Here is a 24,592-nt window from a genome sequence, read left to right on the forward strand (position 1 = left end):
TTCATTTTTTAAACGAGCTTGACACAGGAAAAGAACTATGCTCGGATTCGGTTTCATGTTTACACAAGCTTGAAACGAAAAACTATGCTTGTTACAAGTTCACATGCCCCCGGCATAATGATGCAAATCAAGGTACATGCCCCCCAAGCTTCATTGCATTCAATGAGGTGGATGGAATGAAGCTTTACTTTCAAAATCTTGGAAAGACTCGTGGGAGTTGTTTCATTTTTTAGTGAGCTTGACACAAGACGAGGAACTATGCTCATAACTACTTTCTACAATCTACCTAACAAAAAACTATACTCTAAAAAACCTTGATTCATTTTTTAACGAGCTTGACACAAGACAAGGAACTGTGCTCTAAAATCCTTGATTCATTTTTTAATGAGCTTGACACAAGACAAGGAACTATGCTTATAATCAAGCATATGTTATCCTCCTCAAGCTTGTTAAAAATAAAGAGGTACTTGCCAGAAATGGTGGGGGAAAAGAGAGAAGAATGAACCTGTTTGTTACCTTTTGTCTCAAAAGAAACTTTATTACCACTCTTGAACACGACACTTTTCATTCACCTGGGTTGGGAAATCTTTTACCTCACAGTTGACCAAACCACTTTGAAAGTCTTTAACCAGGTTCCGGGGATTAACTTTGAGTTATTCGTCACCAAGCCATCTGTCATGTCGTTGTGTGTTCAAGAGGTCTGCAAGCAAAACTTTCATCTGCAAAATACTTGTCATCCATTTGACCATCCCTGAGTCAGTCCTTACAGCAACATTTCTTCAACTTGAACAATGATTTCGTGTTGCAAGCTTGCCTGCAACGGGTCGCTTTCTATCGACATCGACACATTATCTAGAAAGATGACTTAGGAATCGACAGTACCTTGAAGTCTGCATGCATCAATGGCAGGTTTCTCGCCTTTGACGTCAGTTTACATCATTGACTTTCGATCAAAGGATTCCGTGAAGTGTTCGACATCAAAACATCTATTCACATTTCACGGGTTGTGCTTGGTACTTTGAGAACCATTGACATTACTGGTGGTCTCTCTCACGCTTGTTAACACTTTACATCATCGACTGGTAATCAAGTGGTTTCTAACATGTTCGACATCAAATCATTTAATCACATGGCTAGGATCGTACCAATTCGGGAAGTAGAAGTGAAGACCCTGGATCTAGTTTCTACCATCCAGGCTGCGAGGAGTTTTGTATTCATTATCTATGTAGACTAATCATAAACAGATGGCTGCATCCATACTGTGTCTACAAAAGTCTATTAAAATGATGTACTGCAAGATCATTCCTGTATCAGAGTAGTTAGTCCATTAGTTAAAGTAAAGATGACAATCTCTCCTTACAAGCTTCTAAATGGGAGTCCTAATTCCTGCAGCATTTACCCTTAGAAATCTATAGCTTTCAACCTCCCCTCCCTCTGGCTCAATGCCTTTATTTATAGTGTTGTAAAGAGGTTATTCAGGTCCACCATCAATGGGATAATCCCCCTCTTTGGATGGGATAGCTCCCTTATTGATGGGATAAGTTCCTCCTTAATAGGGATACATGAACCAACTGGAGGCGCATCCATTTCATCAAACCGGCCTCTAGAAAGTTCTAGAAGTAACCACAAGTAACTTTTTTAAGATGAAACTTGCGCATTTTGCCTTTTACAGAAGGACGCACTTGTCCCTTAACATACAGAGCATCCAAGGACGCAGCCTTTGTGAACATTGTGAGCGTCCCCGCAGGTAAGGCTTGAGAGAACCTGCGTCCCCAGAGATAAACACATTTTTTACAAGACTTTCTCTCTTCTTTGAGTTTGAGATGGATAGCAGAGGCATAAGACTTGCCTAAGAGGGTAGTATGACTGTTGATTTGAGCCATACTAACTGTAAGCAGTCATGGTGACATTTTTTAAGTAACAGATTGCCCCCTAATGTGTGAAGCCTGGAATAGATTAGGGTTTTGTAATTCTAGGAAGGGTGAAGCGCTTTATCATTTCAAGGATTGTCTTGTGGATGACCTGGTTGGAACCTGCAATTTTCAACACAAAATACATGTATAAGATTATATCATCACTGAGGTAGGCATTCCCATACTCAGATTCAAAACATTAACTAATGGACTAACTATTCTGATACAGGAATGATCTTGCAGTACATCATTTTTTATAGACTTTTGTAGACACAGTATGGACGCAGCCATCTGTTTATGATTAGTCTACATAGATAATGAATACAAAACTCCTCGCAGCCTGGATGGTAGAAACTAGATCCAGGGTCTTCACTTCTACTTCCCGAATTGGTACGATTCTAGCCATGTGATTAAATGATTTGATGTCGAACATGTTAGAAACCACTTGATTACCAATCGATGATGTAAATTGTTAACAAGCGTGAGAGAGACCACCAGTAATGTCAATGGTTCTCAAAGTACCAAGCACAACCCGTGAAATGTGAATAGATGTTTTGATGTCGAACACATCACGGAATCCTTTGATCGAAAGTCAATGATGTAAACTGACGTCAAAGGCGAGAAACCTGCCATTGATGCATGCAGACTTCAAGGTACTGTCGATTCCTAAGTCATCTTTCTAGACAATGTGTCGATGTCGATAGAAAGCAACCCGTTGCAGGCAAGCCTGCAACACGAAATCATTGTTCAAGTTGAAGAATTGTTGTTGTAAGGACTGACTCAGGGATGGTCAAATGGATGACAAGTATTTTGCAGATGAAAGTTTTTCTTGTAGACCTCTTGAACACATAACGACACGACAGATGGCTTGGTGACGAATAACTCAAAGTTAATCCCCGGGCCAATTTGTCACACGGAATCAGTCAAGGGTGCGGACACAACTGACCTTCCTAGAAGTCTAAGACATTCTAATGACAAACAAAACAAACTGGAGCTATCCTTCTCTAAACATACATTATGATATGAGAAATCAAGTGTTTCGTTCTTACCTTTGTCCAAACGCTGTTGTAGAAGTCCAAGCTTTGTTGATCTGGATGAGCTCCTCCTTTTCTCCAAAACCTGCAATCACCAACAGTCAAACAATTAAATAGCACCTGATTATAACATAAAACAAAGCATATTCAACACATAGACCAAGGAGTACATGAAATAACCCATAAACAACAAGTTATTGAGAAGAATGGACCAATTTGCATTAAAGGTAATCAAAAGGAACCATTACAACCTGAGCCTTGGTGTTGTGCAAGCTCCTTCCAGGGTCCACAAGAGTCTTCCTCTACTTTGACAAAGCTCACCCACCTCCAAATAGAACAAGTAAAGATGACAATCTCTCCTTACAAGCTTCTAAATGGGAGTCCTAATTCCTGCAGCATTTACCCTTAGAAATCTATAGCTTTCAACCTCCCCTCCCTCTGGCTCAATGCCTTTATTTATAGTGTTGTAAAGAGGTTATTCAGGTCCACCATCAATGGGATAATCCCCCTCTTTGGGTGGGATAGCTCCCTTATTGATGGGGTAAGTTCCTCCTTAATAGGGATACATGAACCAACTGGAGGCGCATCCATTTCATCAAACCGACCTCTAGAAAGTTCTAGAAGTAACCACAAGTAACTTTTTTAAGATGAAACTTGCGCATTTTGCCTTTTACAGAAGGACGCACCTGTCCCTTAATATACAGAGCGTCCAAGGACGCAGCCTTTGTGAACATTGTGAGCGTCCCCGCAGGTAAGGCTTGAGAGAACCTGCGTCCCCAGAGATAAACACATTTTTTACAAGACTTTCTCCCTTCTTTGAGTTTGAGATGGATAGCAGAGGCATAAGACTTGCCTAAGAGGGTAGCATGACTGTTGATTGAGCCATACTAACTGTAAACAGTCATGGTGACATTTTTTAGTGTAACAGATTGCCCCCTAAAGTGCGAAGCCTGGAATAGATTAGGGTTTTGTAATTCTAGGAAGGGTGAAGCACTTTATCATTTCAAGGATTGTCTTGTGGATGACCTGGTTGGAACTTGCAATTTTCAATACAAAATACATGTATAAGATTATATCATCACTGAGGTAGGCATTCCCATACTCAGATTCAAAACTTTAACTAATGGACTAACTACTCTGATACAGGAATGATCTTGCAGTACATCATTTTAATAGACTTTTGTAGACACAGTATGGACACAGCCATCTGTTTATGATTAGTCTACATAGATAATGAATACAAAACTCCTCGCAGCCTGGATGGTAGAAACTAGATCCAGGGTCTTCACTTCTACTTCCCGAATTGGTACGATCCTAGCCATGTGATTAAATGATTTGATGTCGAACATGTTAGAAACCACTTGATTACCAGTCGATGATGTAAAATGTTAACAAGCGTGAGAGAGACCACCAGTAATGTCAATGGTTCTCAAAGTACCAAGCACAACCCGTGAAATGTGAATAGATGTTTTGATGTCGAACACTTCACGGAATCCTTTGATCGAAAGTCAATGATGTAAACTGACGTCAAAGGCGAGAAACCTGCCATTGATGCATGCAGACTTCAAGGTACTGTCGATTCCTAAGTCATCTTTCTAGATAATGTGTCGATGTCGATAGAAAGCGACCCGTTGCAGGCAAGCCTGCAACACGAAATCATTGTTCAAGTTGAAGAAATGTTGCTGTAAGGACTGACTCAGGGATGGTCAAATGGATGACAAGTATTTTGCAGATGAAAGTTTTGCTTGCAGACCTCTTGAACACATAACGACACGACAGATGGCTTGGTGACGAATAACTCAAAGTTAATCCCCGGAACCTGGTTAAAGACTTTCAAAGTGGTTTGGTCAACTGTGAGGTAAAAGATTTCCCAACCCAAGTGAATGAAAAGTGTCGTGTTCAAGAGTGGTAATAAAGTTTCTTTTGAGACAAAAGGTAACAAACAGGTTCATTCTTCTCTCTTTTCCCCCACCATTTCTGGCAAGTACCTCTTTATTTTTAACAAGCTTGAGGAGGATAACATATGCTTGATTATAAGCTCATCCTTCGGACGAGTCCAACCTAGTTTAAATTCGAACCCTAGGAAGGAGTGGTTCGTTCCTGTTTGTAATTGAACAGGTCCTTTACTGTAAAAGTTTAACGAGCCCAGTATAGGAGAAACTCGGCGTTTTTCATTTTTAGAGAGTCTGAAAAAACAAAAGGAGACTCCACGTTGAACTTTTTCGTATATTTGTGTCCCTCAAGCCCGAAAAAGTATAAAATAATACCTGGGGGAACCGCTTGATCTTGCGACCAAGGAGTACTTTCATAATAGTGTCGTTGACCTGAAAAGTAAAAAGCGATCAAGGACACGTCGTTTTATTTCCTTATCGAGTTTGAAACGACAAAAACCCGGCAATCTTTTCTTGATTTTGCGGTCAGAAAAGAGCTAAAAGGGGACCGTCTTTTAATTCTGTTTTAACGAGTGTAAAAGAAACGCTCGGCGATCTTTTCATGTTTTAGGAGTCAGAAAAGGGCTTAAAATATGACTCTGAGGTTTCACTTTTTCGTAAGTTTTAACGAGTTCGAAAAAGGGATAAAAATGTACTCATGGTTTTCACTTTTTCGTAAGTTTTAACGAGTTCGAAAAAATGATAAAAATGTACTCATATGGCCGTCTTTCAATTTAATTTACGAGTAGGAAAAGACGGAAAGATCTCGGCATCTTCATTTGTTTTACGAGAATGAAAGATAGCAAAATAATCTCGGTATTTTCATGAGTTTAACGAGTCTTGAAAATAACTGAAATTGACTCGAGATAGGTTTCATTTTTACAAAAGCTTGAAACAGAGAAAAACTATGCTTCAAAGTAGTTTCATTTTTACACAAGCTTGAAACAGAGGTAAAACTGTGCTTGATGCCCCCTAAGCATAACTGCTAGAGCGCATGCCCCCCAGCTTCATTTCATTCAACTAAGTACAAGCTGGATGGAATGAAGGTTCATGAACGAGATCATTTGAAAGACTCGACCTAAAACTATAAGAAAATTATGAAAAAAACTGAAATAACTAACCTAAAAACTTAACATTTATAAGATCTCGTCAATCTCTCGACTCAAGTAGAGGAGAATTTGTTTCATTTTTTAAACGAGCTTGACACAGGAAAAGAACTATGCTCAGATTCGGTTTCATGTTTACACAAGCTTGAAACGAAAAACTATGCTTGTTACAAGTTCACATGCCCCCGGCATAATGATGCAAATCAAGGTACATGCCCCCCAAGCTTCATTGCATTCAATGAGGTGGATGGAATGAAGCTTTACTTTCAAAATCTTGGAAAGACTCGTGGGAGTTGTTTCATTTTTTAGTGAGCTTGACACAAGACGAGGAACTATGCTCATAACTACTTTCTACAATCTACCTAACAAAAAACTATACTCTAAAAAACCTTGATTCATTTTTTAACGAGCTTGACACAAGACAAGGAACTGTGCTCTAAAATCCTTGATTCATTTTTTAATGAGCTTGACACAAGACAAGGAACTATGCTTATAATCAAGCATATGTTATCCTCCTCAAGCTTGTTAAAAATAAAGAGGTACTTGCCAGAAATGGTGGGGGAAAAGAGAGAAGAATGAACCTGTTTGTTACCTTTTGTCTCAAAAGAAACTTTATTACCACTCTTGAACACGACACTTTTCATTCACCTGGGTTGGGAAATCTTTTACCTCACAGTTGACCAAACCACTTTGAAAGTCTTTAACCAGGTTCCGGGGATTAACTTTGAGTTATTCGTCACCAAGCCATCTGTCGTGTCGTTCTGTGTTCAAGAGGTCTGCAAGCAAAACTTTCATCTGCAAAATACTTGTCATCCATTTGACCATCCCTGAGTCAGTCCTTACAGCAACATTTCTTCAACTTGAACAATGATTTCGTGTTGCAGGCTTGCCTTCAACGGGTCGCTTTCTATCGACATCGACACATTATCTAGAAAGATGACTTAGGAATCGACAGTACCTTGAAGTCTGCATGCATCAATGGCAGGTTTCTCGCCTTTGATGTCAGTTTACATCATTGACTTTCGATCAAAGGATTCCGTGAAGTGTTCGACATCAAAACATCTATTCACATTTCACGGGTTGTGCTTGGTACTTTGAGAACCATTGACATTACTGGTGGTCTCTCTCACGCTTGTTAACACTTTACATCATTGACTGGTAATCAAGTGGTTTCTAACATGTTCGACATCAAATCATTTAATCACATGGCTAGGATCGTACCAATTCGGGAAGTAGAAGTGAAGACCCTGGATCTAGTTTCTACCATCCAGGCTGCGAGGAGTTTTGTATTCATTATCTATGTAGACTAATCATAAACAGATGGCTGCGTCCATACTGTGTCTACAAAAGTCTATTAAAATGATGTACTGCAAGATCATTCCTGTATCAGAGTAGTTAGTCCATTAGTTAAAGTAAAGATGACAATCTCTCCTTACAAGCTTCTAAATGGGAGTCCTAATTCCTGCAGCATTTACCCTTAGAAATCTATAGCTTTTAACCTCCCCTCCCTCTGGCTCAATGCCTTTATTTATAGTGTTGTAAAGAGGTTATTCAGGTCCACCATCAATGGGATAATCCCCCTCTTTGGATGGGATAGCTCCCTTATTGATGGGATAAGTTCCTCCTTAATAGGGATACATGAACCAATTGGAGGCGCATCCATTTCATCAAACCGGCCTCTAGAAAGTTCTAGAAGTAACCACAAGTAACTTTTTTAAGATGAAACTTGCGCATTTTTCCTTTTACAGAAGGACGCACTTGTCCCTTAACATACAGAGCGTCCAAGGACGCAGCCTTTGTGAACATTGTGAGCGTCCCCGCAGGTAAGGCTTGAGAGAACCTGCGTCCCCAGAGATAAACACATTTTTTACAAGACTTTCTCTCTTCTTTGAGTTTGAGATGGATAGCAGAGGCATAAGACTTGCCTAAGAGGGTAGTATGACTGTTGATTTGAGCCATACTAACTGTAAGTAGTCATGGTGACATTTTTTAAGTAACAGATTGCCCCCTAAAGTGTGAAGCCTGGAATAGATTAGGGTTTTGTAATTCTAGGAAGGGTGAAGTGCTTTATCATTTCAAGGATTGTCTTGTGGATGCCCTGGTTGGAACCTGCAATTTTCAACACAAAATACATGTATAAGATTATATCATCACTGAGGTAGGCATTCCCATACTCAGATTCAAAACTTTAACTAATGGACTAACTATTCTGATACAGGAATGATCTTGCAGTACATCATTTTTTATAGAATTTTGTAGATACAGTATGGACGCAGCCATCTGTTTATGATTAGTCTACATAGATAATGAATACAAAACTCCTCGCAGCCTGGATGGTAGAAACTAGATCCAGGGTCTTCACTTCTACTTCCCGAATTGGTACGATTCTAGCCATGTGATTAAATGATTTGATGTCGAACATGTTAGAAACCACTTGATTACCAATCGATGATGTAAATTGTTAACAAGCGTGAGAGAGACCACCAGTAATGTCAATGGTTCTCAAAGTACCAAGCACAACCCGTGAAATGTGAATAGATGTTTTGATGTCGAACACTTCACGGAATCCTTTGATCGAAAGTCAATGATGTAAACTGACGTCAAAGGCGAGAAACCTGCCATTGATGCATGCAGACTTCAAGGTACTGTCGATTCCTAAGTCATCTTTCTAGACAATGTGTCGATGTCGATAGAAAGCGACCCGTTGCAGGCAAGCCTGCAACACGAAATCATTGTTCAAGTTGAAGAAATGTTGCTGTAAGGACTGACTCAGGGATGGTCAAATGGATGACAAGTATTTTGCAGATGAAAGTTTTGCTTGCAGACCTCTTGAACACATAACGACACGACAGATGGCTTGGTGACGAATAACTCAAAGTTAATCCCTGGGCCAATTTGTCACACGGAATCAGTCAAGGGTGCGGACACAACTGACCTTCCTAGAAGTCTAAGACATTCTAATGACAAACAAAACAAACTGGAGCTATCCTTCTCTAAACATACATTATGATATGAGAAATCAAGTGTTTCGTTCTTACCTTTGTCCAAACGCTGTTGTAGAAGTCCAAGCTTTGTTGATCTGGATGAGCTCCTCCTTTTCTCCAAAACCTGCAATCACCAACAGTCAAACAATTAAATAGCACCTGATTATAACATAAAACAAATCATATTCAACACATAGACCAAGGAGTACATGAAATAACCCATAAACAACAAGTTATTGAGAAGAATGGACCAATTTGCATTAAAGGTAATCAAAAGGAACCATTACAACCTGAGCCTTGGTGTTGTGCAAGCTCCTTCCAGGGTCCACAAGAGTCTTCCTCTACTTTGACAAAGCTCACCCACCTCCAAATAGAACAAGTAAAGATGACAATCTCTCCTTACAAGCTTCTAAATGGGAGTCCTAATTCCTGCAGCATTTACCCTTAGAAATCTATAGCTTTCAACCTCCCCTCCCTCTGGCTCAATGCCTTTATTTATAGTGCTGTAAAGAGGTTATTCAGGTCCACCATCAATGGGATAATCCCCCTCTTTGGGTGGGATAGCTCCCTTATTGATGGGGTAAGTTCCTCCTTAATAGGGATACATGAACCAACTAGAGGCGCATCCATTTCATCAAACCGACCTCTAGAAAGTTCTAGAAGTAACCACAAGTAACTTTTTTAAGATGAAACTTGCGCATTTTGCCTTTTACAGAAGGACGCACCTGTCCCTTAATATACAGAGCGTCCAAGGACGCAGCCTTTGTGAACATTGTGAGTGTCCCCGCAGGTAAGGCTTGAGAGAACCTGCGTCCCCAGAGATAAACACATTTTTTACAAGACTTTCTCCCTTCTTTGAGTTTGAGATGGATAGCAGAGGCATAAGACTTGCCTAAGAGGGTAGCATGACTGTTGATTGAGCCATACTAACTGTAAACAGTCATGGTGACATTTTTTATTGTAACAGATTGCCCCCTAAAGTGCGAAGCCTGGAATAGATTAGGGTTTTGTAATTCTAGGAAGGGTGAAGCGCTTTATCATTTCAAGGATTTTCTTGTGGATGACCTGGTTGGAACCTGCAATTTTCAACACAAAATACATGTATAAGATTATATCATCAATGAGGTAGGCATTCCCATACTCAGAGTCAAAACTTTAACTAATGGACTAACTACTCTGATACAGGAATGATCTTGCAGTACATCATTTTAATAGAATTTTGTAGACACAGTATGGACGCAGCCATCTGTTTATGATTAGTCTACATAGATAATGAATACAAAACTCCTCGCAGCCTGGATGGTAGAAACTAGATCCAGGGTCTTCACTTCTACTTCCCGAATTGGTACGATCCTAGCCATGTGATTAAATGATTTGATGTCGAACATGTTAGAAACCACTTGATTACCAGTCGATGATGTAAACTATTAACAAGCGTGAGAGAGACCACCAGTAATGTCAATGGTTCTCAAAGTACCAAGCACAACCCGTGAAATGTGAATAGATGTTTTGATGTCGAACACTTCACGGAATCCTTTGATCGAAAGTCAATGATGTAAACTGATGTCAAAGGCGAGAAACCTGCCATTGATGCATGCAGACTTCAAGGTACTGTCAATTCCTAAGTCATCTTTCTAGATAATGTGTCGATGTCGATAGAAAGCGACCCATTGCAGGCAAGCCTGCAACACGAAATCATTGTTCAAGTTGAAGAAATGTTGCTGTAAGGACTGACTCAGGGATGGTCAAATGGATGACAAGTATTTTGCAGATGAAATTTTTGCTTGCAGACCTCTTGAACACATAACGACACGACAGATGGCTTTGTGACGAATAACTCAAAGTTAATCCCCGGAACCTGGTTAAAGACTTTCAAAGTGGTTTGGTCAACTGTGAGGTAAAAGATTTCCCAACCCAGGTGAATGAAAAGTGTCGTGTTCAAGAGTGGTAATAAAGTTTCTTTTGAGACAAAAGGTAACAAACAGGTTCATTCTTCTCTCTTTTCCCCCACCATTTCTGGCAAGTACCTCTTTATTTTTAACAAGCTTGAGGAGGATAACATATGCTTGATTATAAGCTCATCCTTCGGACGAGTCCAACCTAGTTTAAATTCAAACCCTAGGAAGGAGTGGTTCGTTCCTGTTTGTAATTGAACAGGTCCTTTACTGTAAAAGTTTAACGAGCCCAGTATAGGAGAAACTCGGCGTTTTTCATTTTTAGAGAGTCTGAAAAAACAAAAGGAGACTCCACGTTGAACTTTTTCGTATATTTGTGTCCCTCAAGCCCGAAAAAGTATAAAATAATACCTGGGGGAACCGCTTGATCTTGCGACCAAGGAGTACTTTCATAATAGTGTCGTTGACCTGAAAAGTAAAAAGCGATCAAGGACACGTCGTTTTATTTCCTTATCGAGTTTGAAATGACAAAAACCCGGCAATCTTTTCTTGATTTTGCGGTCAGAAAAGAGCTAAAATGGGACCGTCTTTTAATTCCGTTTTAACGAGTGTAAAAGAAACGCTCGGTGATCTTTTCATGTTTTAGGAGTCAGAAAAGGGCTTAAAAGATGACTCTGAGGTTTCACTTTTTCGTAAGTTTTAACGAGTTTGAAAAAGGGATAAAAATGTACTCATGGTTTTCACTTTTTCGTAAGTTTTAACGAGTTCGAAAAAATGATAAAAATGTACTCATGTGGCCGACTTTCAATTTAATTTACGAGTAGGAAAAGACGGAAAGATCTCGGCATTTTCATTTGTTTTACGAGAATGAGAGATAGCAAAATAATCTCGGTATTTTCATGAGTTTAACGAGTCTTGAAAATAACTGAAATTGACTCGAGATAGGTTTCATTTTTACAAAAGCTTGAAACAGAGAAAAACTATGCTTCAAAGTAGTTTCATTTTTACACAAGCTTGAAACAGAGATAAAACTGTGCTTGATGCCCCCTAAGCATAACTGCTAGAGCGCATGCCCCCCAGCTTCATTTCATTCAACTAAGTACAAGCTGGATGGAATGAAGGTTCATGAACGAGATCATTTGAAAGACTCGACCTAAAACTATAAGAAAATTATGCAAAAAACTGAAATAACTAACCTAAAAACTTAACATTTATAAGATCTCGTCAATCTCTCGACTCAAGTAGAGGAGGATTTGTTTCATTTTTTAAACGAGCTTGACACAGGAAAAGAACTATGCTCGGATTCGGTTTCATGTTTACACAAGCTTGAAACGAAAAACTATGCTTGTTACAAGTTCACATGCCCCCGGCATAATGATGCAAATCAAGGTACATGCCCCCCAAGCTTCATTGCATTCAATGAGGTGGATGGAATGAAGCTTTACTTTCAAAATCTTGGAAAGACTCGTGGGAGTTGTTTCATTTTTTAGTGAGCTTGACACAAGACGAGGAACTATGCTCATAACTACTTTCTACAATCTACCTAACAAAAAACTATACTCTAAAAAACCTTGATTCATTTTTTAACGAGCTTGACACAAGACAAGGAACTGTGCTCTAAAATCCTTGATTCATTTTTTAATGAGCTTGACACAAGACAAGGAACTATGCTCTAAAATCCTTGTTTCATTTTTTAACAAGCTTGACACAAGACAAAGAACTATGCTCATGACTACTCTCTACAATCTTCCTACTTAACCTACCCTTGTTTCATTTTTTAACGAGCTTGACACAAGACAAGGAACTATGCTCAAAAAGTTCGCATGCCCCCAGCATAATGATGCGAAATGAGGTACATGCCCCCCAGGCTTCATTGCATTCAACCGGCTGGATGAAATGAAGGTTTACTTTCAATATTTAACTTGAAAAGGGAGTTGTTTCATTTTTAAAGAGGTTGACACAAGAAAAGAACTATCCTCATACCTGATTCATTTTTTAACGAGGTTGACTCAGTAACAGGAACTATCCTCAAACCCTACTTTTTACAGTCTACCTACATAACCTAAAATCTACCTGATTCATTTTTTAATGAGGTTGACTCAGTAAAAGAACTATCCTCATTACAGCCTATTTCATTTTTTAACGAGGTTGATACAGGAAAAAACTATCCTCGTACTCACTGATTCATTTTTTAACGAGGTCGACACAGTAAAAGGAACTTTCCTCGTACCATCTAGTTTCATTTTTTAACGAGGTTGAGAGAGGAACAAACTATCCTCGTGCACACTGATCATGGCTTCCAACTGGAAGAAAGACATGTCAATGGACACACCTTGATCATGGCTTCCAAGAGGTCTTCATCAGAAGGAAGAATAGTTCTCTGGAAGGAACACATGTCAAGGGACTCAAAAGGGATAAGAACATCGTGTTCAAGTAATCCCATAGAGTTTTCCATGTCAAATACCGGATCTAAATCAACAGTGAGAGGCTCACTTACATCGGTAACTGAAAACATGGGACCAGTTGCCACATAATTAACCCGTGGCAGGGTAGATACCACTTTAGAATCAGGAACATTTAGGGGTGTCATATTATTGGTAGTTGAAAAAAGACTAGGGAACGAAAGCTGGTCTACAGTCACAATACTGCCATTGTGAGGGAAAGACATCACGCGAAAGAGTGTCGATACGACAGCTTTCATTGCATAAACATAGTCTCGCCCAAGGAGTAAATTGAAATCCAAGGGACCTCGAACTACCATAAGATCAACACAAACAGTTTTACCTTCCAAGGTAATAGAAAACTTAGGAAGGATCCCTAAAGGTTCACTAATTGTTCTGTTAAAAGCTTTCAGATTCTGCGTAATAGGCGCAAGCTGAGGGGAACCCAAAGCTTTCCAAACAGCTGAGGATAAAATACTAACAGAAGCACCTTCATCTACCTGAGTACGATGTATGTCCCTACCACCAGCCTTGACAATGATTTGGAAAGGGATGGAGGAAGGAAGACGAGGTTCTGTCAGTCTATTCCAATCAAAGGAAAAGACCTCAGTACTTGGAGGGGGTTCTGTAGAAACAGGTGAAATGCCCCCCGGCATAGAAGAATCCGATGTAACAAGAAGAACATCAGCGGTATGAAATTTACTCTTGAAAAGGAGAGTGTGATCGACCGAATGTGAAATTGAATCGACCACTTGATCAACTAATGGATCATCAACCTGAGTGACATGAGTTTCACTCTCCAATGGGAGAGTGTGATCGACTGTACTTGAATTTAGATCAATCACTCCGTCAGTTGACGGTAGGTTGGGAGAAAGTTTACGGTAACCAGTTGGAAATTCTTGTTGTGGAACAGTAAGGTTTTCCAACAATGTTGAGGCTTCATCCATGTGAGGGCAAATGTGAGTTTGATGACTCCCTTTGCATAACTTACAAGGAAACCTAACTTTACCCTTTTTCCCAGGAACCTGACTATCACTGGTTGATGGATCAATGGAAAGTTGATGAGATTTTTCTGACCATACTTCCAAGACCTTTGGAATACCAGGACAATTGACAAGGAAGTGGTCACCCTTACAAAGCCTGCAAGGGTATTTGGGTTTACGATGCATGTCGGAATTTTCCTCAACACAACTAACACTTACAGCCATGGTTGGTTGGTTGACTTCTTTCTTATCTTGCTTCTTCTTCTTCTTCTTCTTCTTCTTCCCTTTCTTCTTCTTCTTAGCCTCCTGGTTACTAGCATCAAGGCTTTTACCAGGCGAAGAGGAAGAAATGGAGGAAGAAAAATTAGGCGAAGAAGGTAAAGGGTCAACAGAAGGTTGGTGATGTTGAGATGGTGAACTCTGTTGAGGTGAAGCATCCGGTTGAGATGGAACAATTGGAGTATTTTGGGCCAACGAAGTTGAAAATAACCATATCGGTAAACCTATTGTAAATCCAGGTAATGACAAAGTAGCCATATAAGGAGGACCAACATTTCCAAAGTAAGGAAAAGTACTAGGATTCTCATTAGGAGGGGTTCCTAGGTTGATAAATTCCGGAACATTTGCCATTATATTCAACTTCAGTGAATTTTATTAACAATTTAAAACTAAAATTAACAATTCACAATTCACACTTAACAACTAAAATTCACAATTCACACCTATGGTCTCTAAAAGTAAAAACAAACAAATTAACACGCGCTATCAAATCTAGGAGTCAAACCACACACAAACAGTAAGCTCTCCGGACCGAAAACACTAGTTGGTGATGAAGCCCAACCTCGCAGAATTCAGTACAGAAATGGCGGGTGGAACAGTTACCCCGGCAACCTGCTTAATGAATAGACCGGCACAAGTTCCTCCACTTTAACCGTCTCGAAGTGAAGTGAACCCCCCGGAAAATCCAAGTGAGTATAACCGACGTCTGCTCCAGGTACAGTGGGACCTTCCCTCCACCGTCACCTCGGTAGAACCCTAAAGATTATGGTCACTAAGGTCACCAACAGTAACAAATACACCTGGGGGAACAGTCTAAACTCCGACAACACGCAAGGGCAGAGTAGCAAGCTCAATCCCCTTACCGGCTCCTTGACAACAATCCAAGGTTTACCGATAAGTGACCCCTGGCTCCTCGACAATGGTTAATCCGAGGTTTACCGTTTGTAATACGTATTGTCTGGCGTCGTTCCCAACGAGGGGGGAATGATCCCCTCACTGGTTCGGACACGAGCTCGTGCTTCTCCTTTAAGAGGAGCTTTCCCAGAGTGCAATTGAAACAATTGGATTTATTCTACTCAAGATAAACTATCTGTTTGGTTTTGTAGTCTTGGAGAGTTAAGTACTCACCTACTCCAAGACCCTAGCCTAAGCTATGTTGGTGTTTCAGAGCCCTAGAAATGTAAAAATTACTAGATGAATTTTAATTAAGCGCTGTGTTATTAAGGCTGTTATTACTCAAATGGGTAAATGGAGATGAAACCAATGGTGTTATGACCCGACTCAACTGAATGCAATCGAATATGATAATGCAATCCTTTCAATTCGATGAATCCTAACTAGAGTAAGGAGAGAGTTTCCATTCACTTCCAACAATGCAAAAAATTGATCATTAAGAGAAAATTTAACAAATTCTCTAATGCACTAATTTTATCAAGAAAAACTAATGCAAATCAATTCCAAACCAATTTTTATTTTTATTTTTGTGTAAATTCAAATCAAAGAAAGCTGATCTAAATCTACGATTGATTTTTCAGAATGTAAACTATGCAATTGTAATCTATGCACAATTCACTTGAAAAGTATGCAAATGTAATCTATGCACATTTTCCATTCATATTCTGAAAATGAGAATTCTAATTATGCAAATGTGATCTATGCAAGAGAATTCTCAAACACAAGACGATTCTAATGTAATCTAAGAACCAATCAAGTGCAAGTCGAGAAAATTGGGTGAGAGTTCCAAAGATCAAAACATAAAAACACTCAAAGGCGATTAACACTCATACACAATTTAGCCCCCCCCGGCAAATGAGGGGGAAATTTTTTTGCAAAAACAAAAGCAAAAAGATGCAAAATTGTGAAAAGACTGAGAGAAACCTCCAAGTAATGACCAAAGGAAATCAAATTAAGAATTTCTCAAAAAAGAGACTCAAAACACCCAATTGATGAAAGCTAAAAGCAGGAATGCTAATGAAACAAGTTCAGGTGAAAATTTTTGACAGGGTACTAAAGGATCTAGGCAGAAAACACTAAGAAAAAACAAAATCTAAAAGCAATTAAAGAAAAAATGGAGTTTTCCTAAATTTTTACAGGAAGACGTAGGCAACCCGTTAGAACAGGCGCGGGCCCGCTCTGTGCAAACGGCAACAGCGCATCCAAAGACGCACTGTGCAGTACTCAGAGGGTGCGTCCTTCTGGAAAAGTTAAGAAAAACCAAATCTAACTAAATCTAAAGCTAAGCCACCCAAATACTAATTCTCACAGTCAAAAACCAGAAAATAAAAATGATTTTCTCAGAGCAAAGTTCACACAAAGGAAAAGACTTTCACATTAATGGATTCCCCAGTGGAGTCGCCAATTTGTCACACGGAATCAGTCAAGGGTGCGGACACAACTGACCTTCCTAGAAGTCTAAGACATTCTAATGACAAACAAAACAAACTGGAGCTATCCTTCTCTAAACATACATTATGATATGAGAAATCAAGTGTTTCGTTCTTACCTTTGTCCAAACGCTGTTGTAGAAGTCCAAGCTTTGTTCATCTGGATGAGCTCCTCCTTTTCTCCAAAACCTGCAATCACCAACAGTCAAACAATTAAATAGCACCTGATTATAACATAAAACAAAGCATATTCAACACATAGACCAAGGAGTACATGAAATAACCCATAAACAACAAGTTATTGAGAAGAATGGACCAATTTTCATTAAAGGTAATCAAAAGGAACCATTACAACCTGAGCCTTGGTGTTGTGCAAGCTCCTTCCAGGGTCCACAAGAGTCTTCCTCTACTTTGACAAAGCTCACCCACCTCCAAATAGAACAAGTAAAGATGACAATCTCTCCTTACAAGCTTCTAAATGGGAGTCCTAATTCCTGCAGCATTTACCCTTAGAAATCTATAGCTTTCAACCTCCCCTCCCTCTGGCTCAATGCCTTTATTTATAGTGCTGTAAAGAGGTTATTCAGGTCCACCATCAATGGGATAATCCCCCTCTTTGGATGGGATAGCTCCCTTATTGATGGGATAAGTTCCTCCTTAATATGGATACATGAACCAACTGGAGGCGCATCCATTTCATCAAACCGACCTCTAGAAAGTTCTAGAAGTAACCACAAGTAACTTTTTTAAGATGAAACTTGCGCATTTTGCCTTTTACAGAAGGACGCACCTGTCCCTTAACATACAGAGCGTCCAAGGACGCAGCCTTTGTGAACATTGTGAGCGTCCCCGCAGGTAAGGCTTGAGAGAACCTGCGTCCCCAGAGATAAACACATTTTTTACAAGACTTTCTCTCTTCTTTGACTTTGAGATGGATAGCAGAGGCATAAGACTTGCCTAAGAGGGTAGTATGACTGTTGATTTGAGCCATACTAACTGTAAGTAGTCATGGTGACATTTTTTAGTGTAACACTCATCCTCATGCCATTTGCTTTGGCATCTTACTTTCTGCTGTGGCTTCTTTGTGAACTTCTGCTATGACTATCTGTAGTCATTTCCTGCTCCTCTCTTTCCATGAGCTCTTCGCACCTCTGCATCAAGCCTTTGCAACTGTAAGTCCTCCTTACTGCAATCTTACCTCACTAAGCTCTCCTCACTCAGTCTTTCGGTAAGCACGATCCCCTATCTAGAATCTTCTCCTGAGCAACACCTTTGCTCTCTCTAGGCTTCTGCAATATTTCACTCTCTCCTTTGAAGACACTTCAATTGTCCTCTCTGTCCAATTTCTTGTTGAATTCTACAGGTTCATTGCCACTTCTAAGGACTTTCCTTATTCTGCTTTTAAGAACACATCTGGTTCTTCTCTCACAACTTCTCTTAGTCTAGATTGCTGCAAGCTTCACTCTTTCTGATGCTGTCACCTCTACTTTGAATGGATTTCCTCACAGCTGCAATCCCGTACTAAACTTCATTCAGAAAAAAAACATATTCAATTTAAACAGAGCCAGGCCCTGATACCAAAAATTGATGCAGGGAAAACCCCTGTGATGCCCAGAATCACAATCTATTCATGCACACAACGAATACATCAAAATTTCTATATAAAATTTCAGATTGCTGGCAATTGCATTACACTTCAATTTGCGGAAGTATGTGATATTGATTCAGGGTCAACAATCAACACGCCTTAATCGAATGCCATAGCATATTTGCCAATACCCAAATATGAATTTCACTATTGTCAACGCCCTTATATTTGATCTTATTCAATTTATAACGCAGGACCTGTAGATTTACTCTTTCAACATCTGAACCAACACCTTTTTATAAAAACATTCAAACAGCATTAACGCCTTATCAAGCAATACAACCCATGTATCCTCTCACTCCACAGATCTGATTGATCCTTAACTTAATTCATAAATCAGGTTGAACGCTCTTACAAACATAGCGTTATGAAGATTCTTGCGCTCAGATCCATGTCTTCAAGGTTCCTGTCCATGAATCACTGCAGCACTATCAAAAACATCAATTCACAAAACCAAGTCACAGATCCAATGATTCGGATCGATTTCCCTTTCACTGTTCAAAAACGTTCCAATTCTGGTTGACCTGACAATTTAAAACACTTAGCAAATCGGATAGTTCGATATGCTATCAATCTAACGTTCAACTGCTTTGACTCGATATCATTACCTTTGTGCAATTAAACTGACGTTTAACTGCTCTGAGTTCAATCTGCCCGATATAATAACAATCGGTGGTCTTTTGAGTCATTACTACAAACATTACAGTGTTTTGACACTTCTATAATTTCAATGCGATACCATCGGAAGTCACAAATCGCCGAAATCTTCTAACACCCAAACTGTCAACCATTATTCAGCGCCGATGCGATATTTCTCCCCTACTCCGTCCAATTCAGATTTCATACAAACTTCGTTACACCGATCCGATAAGATCGATATCAGAATTCGCCATGAATTAAATGCCAAGTTGTCAAGAACCCAACAACCCCGATCCGGTCCAATCGGATCCCGGAAATCGCGTTGCAATACGATGTTACACCGATCTTCCGGAGTATCAGAGCGATCTGATGCACTTCAAACTGTCTCATATGTTAGTTCATCTTCACTTCAAAAGGTCCACAAAGTCTTTTCAAATTATTTTCCTGTGTAAAGGCGTTTCCCAACTTACAAAAATTGATAACGCCGGATTGCAACACATACAAAATTCTCAATTTAAAAACACAAATGAAACTCAATTCAGAACGCATCAACCTTATACTCGTCTTACATCAACATTCCATTTGTCCATAACAGAGTCTCGTTCTTTCCTCCGCTCCAAAGTTTCGATCCGATCCAAATTGGGATCGGAAATTGCCAACCCTCAGCGCTAATTTAACACGCCCAACTTCATTTGATCACTGATATTCTTATGATTTAAATCGAATCATGCCCAGACTATTACGAATTCAACCCATTTCACATAAATCACAATTCAAAACCCATGCGCATCACACAAAAAACACCCGAATTTTATTCATAACAGAGTAAGAGACAGGGTTTCACCATGCCAATCCTACAAATAATGAAATCTGTATTTCTTTTTTTTAATCTACACAGTTCTCTAATATGAGCTTTCGCTCCACCTCCTCACACACTAACACTTCACACTCAACTCTAACTAATTCCCCCTATAATGCTTCTCGCTCTCCTCTTTTTAACACAAAAGAGATTGCGTATATACTCACTTAACCATCTCCTCCATATTTGGAGATATAAAATATATATTTAGAATTCCTACCTTATCCTATTCTAAATAAAACTAGATTATTTGGCTTGATCTCCACGCAGGGAAGACCACTTGCCATTTATCCAATTTCAATTCAGAATCAAGCCACTCTTAACTAATTACATTTAATTGAAATTAATACAAGATTAACAACCAAATATTCCTTCAAACTTGTATTAGCCACAACATGTGACCATTCCATCACATTGCTGGCTAGGTCTAGATGCTCCTGCATCAAAGAAGAAGAAGTAGGCATCCCTATCCCTGAAAATAAACCTGTTATTGAACTAAGGGAGCGTGAATCAATTTTTTATAGTCCACCTAGGAGCAGTTCTTGGTATCTTTCTTTGACTATTTTTTTAGAAAACTCAGGGTTAAGTTTTTCACCACCTCATGCTCCTTATCACCCAACACCTAGAGGCTTTTATACTCACGTCAATATGTCAGGACAGTCGCCCATGTTTACTCAATCGCCCGAATCTTTTTTGTACGGCGGCCCTTCTGTTCCCTCTGGGTATCAGTCTCTTTCTAGTACTTTTTTGGGAGCATCTCCTCAACCCATTGAGCAAGGGTTATTAACTGGAAACATTGGTACTAAGCCGTTGAGCGTAGAAGACATTCTTATGATGTCAGGTTCTATTCCCAATCCTCAACCTCAAGGTGGCCAGTTACCGCCTGGGGGGCAGCCTCAATTAATGCCTGGGGGGCAACCTCAAGGTACACAATTTGCATCTGGGGGGCAACCTCAAGGACAGTACATACCTACGGGGCAGTATGTTCCTCAAGGTCAACCCCAGACTCAATATGTACCCCAAGGTCAACCCCAGTATCAATTTATACCTCAAGGTCAACCCCAGTATCAGTACGTGCCTCAAGGGTATCAACCCCAAGGTCAGTACTCGAACCAAGGTTTCCAACCACCTTCCAGTCAATCATATGTTCAAGGAACGGGAAATGTACCTTTCAATTATCAATCCTACCCTCAACCCGGTTATGTTCCTCAATATTCTCAACCTGTTATGGGTCAGTACCTCGGAATGAATATAGTGTGGGATTCATCGCAAACTCAACAGGTGTTGCAGCCAAATGTACAGTTGTCATCTCAAATTGGACAACCCTTAGTTTCTGGTACACCCCAGCAACCTGTCTAGTCTACCATTCAAACTTCTATACCTTCGGTAGTTTCTCAGTCTGGGCCTAGTGCGCCTCGTACTCTGTCTCAAACGACTACTGCAACTACCGCAACATCTGTTCAATCTACCCCACCTACTTCTAGAGTATCGACAGCTCCAGTTTCTACTATTCCTGTATCTACTCCTCAGACATCTTTACCACCGTCTGGATCCACGATTCAAACTTCGGTTCAGATGCCTGTAGGACAACCTGGTTTAAGTACGGTTGTCACAAGTCAACCACAATTTACTTATCAACCGTACCAGGGACAGTACCAATTCGGTCCTATTGTGCAGCAGCCAGTCTATCAGTATCAACCGTACCCTGGGTACACTTATCAACAACCTCAACAACCCCAGTACGGTCCGGTTAATCCTGGTTTTCCGGGAGGATACAATATCCCAAATGCAATTCCTGTTCCAAGTTATCCTGGATATCCTCCTCTTGGGGCTAGTCTCATGACCCAGAGTTTTAGGGACCCTAATTGGCAGTTACCATTTATCGCAACTTTGGACTTGCCTGACTTGTCGCGCCTAACCAACGATCCCATTAATTATCTTCTGTTTTGGCCGCCAATGCCGAATAAGTTGCCCAGTGACATTCCTAAGTTCGAAGGTAAATCAGGAGAGGACCCGTCGAACCATGTGATGACTTGCCACCTCTGGTGTACGTCTAACTCCATCACAGATGATTCAATCCGTCTTAGACTTTTCCAGCGCACTCTAATTGGTCTCGCGGCCAAGTGGTACATTGAGTTACCGCGAGGCACTTTTTATAATTTTTGTCAGCTAGCTACCTCGTTTTTAACTCATTTTCAGTTGCCAGTCAGATATGACAATGGCACGGAATTACTAACTTCGTTAAAGCAATCGACTTCCACTTACATTTCAGATCATATTCATGAGTGGAGACGTTGACGGTGTTTAGTGAAGGTATTTATTCCGAATCAGATTTTGGCTGAGTGGTTTGTAAAATCTTTGTTGCAAAAAATCACTGAAGATGTTGCTAAAGCCGGAGTTGTTACAGAGGAGCAAGTAATTGCTCAAGAACAGTACCTTAACTTGGTCTATACTCAGTCAGGTACGTTACACGAGAAAATCCCCAATCTTCCGAAGCAGAATCAAATCGCTGCAGCTCCTTCAGGATCTCATGCCGCTGATGGTATGATTGGTACGGTTAACACTAAAAGTAAGAAGAAGTCTTCCAAGAATTCTTCTCCTATCATAACCTTGCCTGATTCCCCAACAGGAGATTCTTCTGCAGAAATTTCTGTCGATATTCACGTTGTAGAGTCATCTACAGCTAATTCAAAATCTGGTGGGAAGAAGAAAGGAAAGAAGAAGAATAAAATGGACAAAAGTTCAAAGGAGAAACCTGAAAAATCGGAATCCAATGATGAAAAGCGCAAACCTCATTATCCGTGTCTCATTTTTTACGAAGAACATTTTACAAGAGACTTCCCTCATCGTGCAGAGGTTGCAAAGATTATCAAAGGTTCCCAAACTCCTGCTATTTTGAAGGATCCTTTTCCGGCTCAAGACAGTAAGATGATAGGTTCATCCTCAAGTGCCAATGAAGAACCCATACTGATGATGTCCCATGTTAGGATTGCGACTCGATCGCAAGATTATGGTAGTAAAAGTCCTGTTGATGGTAAAGAAGCAGAATCTTCTCATTCTAATCCATCAACCTCAGCTCCCGGTTCCGATCCACTACAGATCGAGAAACCTAATCCAGACTTTGTAATCAAACCGCCTACCAAGGGTATACTTCGAAAGTCAGCTTTCAATCCACATGCGAGAGTGGCCCATAATTATAACATTGTTGAGGATTTAGTTGTTTCACCCTCAGCGATGTCGGCTTTGGAAGTGCTGCAATCATGTCCAGCACAGCGTAAATTACTTTTGTCGGCTATAGGAGCTGTTGATGTTCAGGACCCGAACCTAATAATATTCGATCTAGAAAATAGTACACCGCGTTTGCCTCATCAAATGGCTTTCCAGATTCCAGTGATAGTCAAAAACAAGCCTATTCATCGGACTGTAATTGATGAGGGAGCCTCAACGTGTATTATGTCGATACAGTGTTGGAGATCGCTTGGTTCTCCTTTGCTAAATCAATCCTTGACGATTCTAAAGGCCTTTGATGGCCGTGGGTTTCATCCTTTTGGCATTCTACAGGATTTGCCTATAGGGGTTGAAGGAAAAACCGTTAATCTAGATGTGGAGGTGGTTGATGCCCCTCTAGATTACAACCTTCTCTTGGGTCAAAGTTGGTCTTACGCTATGACAGCTATCGTTTCATCGGTCTTTCGAGTAATAAAGTTCCCACATAATGGAAAGATCATAACAATAGACCAGTTGGCTTACTTTTCATCCGACCCAGCCTCTGCTGAAAGTATTCAGCATGTCGGTAAAATGACTATCCCATATAAGGATGTTAGAGTAGGACTAGTTAAAGATGTCGGTTTACTGGGAACTTTTCCTTTTCCTCCGATCAACGCATCGTCTTCATTTGCAACCATTCATATGATTACATCAGACACCATTGTTTATGATGATCCTTGGATCATTCCTTCTGAATCTGAGATAGACTCATTTGGTGATGCTATGCCTTTGAGTCCATATGAAATTGCGTACGAGGCCGTGCAGTCGCTTTCCGACCCATTTTCAACCAAAATCGACTTAATGAATGTGGTCCATGAGGAATCACTTTTCACATCAAACTCGGACTCAACTACGTTTCCTGAACTTGTTCACTCTGATGAGCAAATTCGTGAAATCCTATGTGTAGATGATTTACCATGGGAAGATCTCCATCACAGATCTTCGTTTTTACCCGAGAATGATTGTTTTGAAAATGATTTCTCATCAATTTTTACGACTGAATATGTCAAGGAAGCTCAAAATCCAATGAAACATCCTGATTCAGAGTTAAATTTGGGAAACATCTCTCGAACGATTCCTATTGACATTTCGGTTAAGCCCGGAATTGTTGAAAACATTCATATAGGTGCCTCATGTAAAGATGACGAAATTCAAATATATAAGGCCCTATTTCAAGAATTCCGCGACGTGTTTGCCTGGTCCTATGAGGAAATTCCAAGAATTGATCC

The sequence above is a fragment of the Pinus tabuliformis genome, chromosome 2_1, assembly GCF_031772625.1.
Source record: "Pinus tabuliformis cultivar Carrire ecotype Pingquan chromosome 2_1, CPIR1, whole genome shotgun sequence".
Lineage (NCBI taxonomy): Eukaryota > Viridiplantae > Streptophyta > Pinopsida > Pinales > Pinaceae > Pinus > Pinus tabuliformis.